Genomic DNA, 2,730 nt, shown 5'->3' on the forward strand with positions numbered 1-2,730 from the left:
GCATGTTCAAGATTTCCTTTAATATAAAAGGTTACCATCCCAGGACAGCCAGTACACTGCCGCTTGATCAACTCATGCTGAGGGTGTGAAGGCAACCCTGAAATTAGAAACATTTGTCAGAGTTCGTTTATATTAATCACCATTACTTCAAAGACAAAAGCAAGTCATCATAAACTGTATAAAAATACGTCAGAGGGAAAGGAATATTAAGCCCACTGCCAAGGGAAACATCCAACCTAGAGTCTCCAAACACTATGGGTGACTAAATGGCAGTACTACAGTACACCAATGCATGTCGCTCCAAGGCATCWCCTGCTCCGAAGCCAGGCCAACCTACCCGGGAAAATGACTTTCTCCACCCGAGGATCTGACTCGAGAAATTGAGCAACAGCCAACGCATTGTGGAAATGTTGCTTCATCCGGAATTGCAATGTCTTCAAACCACGATTGCACATATAGCAGTCGAAAGGAGATGGAACAGYTCCAAGAGCTACAAAAATTAAAGGATAAAAGACTTCTTTTTGTGGATATAAYAAAGKATAGTACTAATTTTTAAGCTAACCCCAAAAGCAGATACAATCTCTGCTGATTCCTGCTGAAACTTGGCTTCCATCTGCACAGAACTTACCTTGGACCTTGAAAACTCAAGCACAGCATTCTAACACAAAGGTTTCAATATTCTATAGTTAGAACTACGTAATGGGAAAGACAAATCTGATGTCATTGCTTCTCACCATCTCACATACGTGAGAAAAAATGACGTGAATTAAAAATTGCAGRCTTGAGGATGCAATCCGTTAGACTTAACATACCTTTACTATTTCTGTAGCAGACAAGAGGCAGATAAACACTCCTTCTTATTAGGTAGTAAAATTCTCTYGTTAAAAAACAAACTATGCATGAAAACTTTATATTAGCTGAATCCTCTGATTTGTATACGAGTTTAAGAAATTCCTAATATAACTGAGGTAAGTTAGATGAAATTAAAYGCATAATTTAAAGGTCTCTTTCTCCTAATGTGTGAGGTCAAGTGAATATTGGAAAAGATTGAGACCGTGGCAAAAAGCAYACAACTTTAATCCTGCAGTGACAGATGGGGCTTGGATTCAAGCAGCTACCACCAGTTCATCCCAGTTCGTCAGTCCCCTGAACTGCACACAGAAAAGGGACAGGCCATAAAACCAAACAACCCTGATTTCATCCCTGATTTTGACCATTKGTTGTCAGGCMCTGAGATTTAAGAACAACACCTTTCTTCRACACTATATACAATCTAAATGGTAAAAAGCAAATAAATAAACCCTAGAACACATGATAGAAAAATACCCAGTTATGAGGTACTTTTGAGAGAAGATTAATGTCATTAACTTTATTCGACCAKGAAGCCGTGGGGCCATCCTGAAAGCTATCATGCTTGTGCAGCACTGTGTTAAATACTTTGGAAAAACRAGGAAGAGAAATAGGTCTCCTATATGTATTTTACTTTTCCTCTCTACATATTTGTATCTCCTCACATTTACCTGCTTGGGCTACATCTCTAGAGACAGAGTTCATGCTTGTGTGTGTGTGTGCGACATGCTTTCCATTATGAACTGGCGTATTTGAATATAACAATCAAATATAATGCATTTGATGGTATTCCCTACAGGAACTACTTACAGTTTTGTAAGAATTTGAGCCTTTCATAAAGATCATCACAATTTACTGAAACAAGTCCCATCACAACATCGCTGTGCCCTAAAATAGAAGGAAAAACATGAAAACAGTATTAGTCACTGCACCTAATTGATAGAAAGCAGGACTTCATCCAGAAATTAAAGGTGTTCTTGTGGAACGGATATGCAACACATACTGCTGCTTTAACAAGAAAAATCAGGAGCAAGAGTGCTTCCACTTTTATCTATGCCACAATCAGAACATGTGGTTACAGCACAAGGGAGAGCATTCAAGTTGTATTTTAGACCGGATGGTTTGGAAACACCACAATGAATATGCTTTTGAACAGGTTCCAACATAGCCATACAAATTCTGCCTTCACACTTAATATCTCTGCTGGCAGCTACTCAGGTGATGTTGCTTTGTTGTGTTGCAGCCAGAGTAAAGCTAACATGGCTATGAGCACCTACAGACAGCATACTTCAAAGTCACGCCAGTATTTCTTTCTTCGAGAACAGTTTAGGAGCTATTGAGACTCCTCAGACTAGAACTCATGGTCTGTCTAAGAATCACTGGCAAACGTGCCCGTTTTTATGAACTGCCTGCAGCTGCTGGCAGAAAGCAAGGCAGCCAGAGCAGGTGGAGTTGGAGCAGACAGCAGGAGAGGAAGCACAAGAGGAAATGGGCATACACAGTATGATCAGAAGCCAAAGCTCTGACTGGCAAGGCTGCATAAGGAAATGCTATGTGCAAGAGAGACAGGATTTGGAAGGCGATTTCAAAGGCTGGATTCCAGTGAACGGCATCAGGACAGAGTGCTTCTACAACAAGCTCTTACTGCACAGCACCGATTATGCCAGCAGCCAGCAACCACAAAGGGACCAGGGCTCTGTGAGGTGACCCCAGTCACCTGTGGCCTGCCRTTTAGATTTACGGATGCTGTACGTGTACATGGTGCATTCCCAACAGCCRGGACTTCTCCATTCTGAACACTGTAAAACCAGCCAAGCCTGGAGGGAGCATGGTTTGAAAAATAATGTTTTATCTCATGGACTTGTTCGTTCCATTAAGGCA

General features: G+C 41.2%; 1 long non-coding RNA gene across 1 annotated transcript; it reads right to left on the reverse strand.

The window, feature by feature from the left end:
• Nucleotides 1-3: 3 nt before the first annotated feature.
• LOC112949999 lies at nt 4-1,733 on the reverse strand. The gene is made up of 3 exons (XR_003249921.1): nt 1,660-1,733; nt 338-490; nt 4-97 (listed from the first exon to the last, which is right to left on the reverse strand). It is a non-coding gene; the product is annotated as an uncharacterized LOC112949999 (long non-coding RNA).
• Nucleotides 1,734-2,730: the final 997 nt, after the last annotated feature.

The sequence above is a fragment of the Nothoprocta perdicaria genome, unplaced genomic scaffold, assembly GCF_003342845.1.
Source record: "Nothoprocta perdicaria isolate Ctin4 unplaced genomic scaffold, notPer1 scaffold_304, whole genome shotgun sequence".
Taxonomy (NCBI): Eukaryota; Metazoa; Chordata; class Aves; order Tinamiformes; family Tinamidae; genus Nothoprocta; species Nothoprocta perdicaria.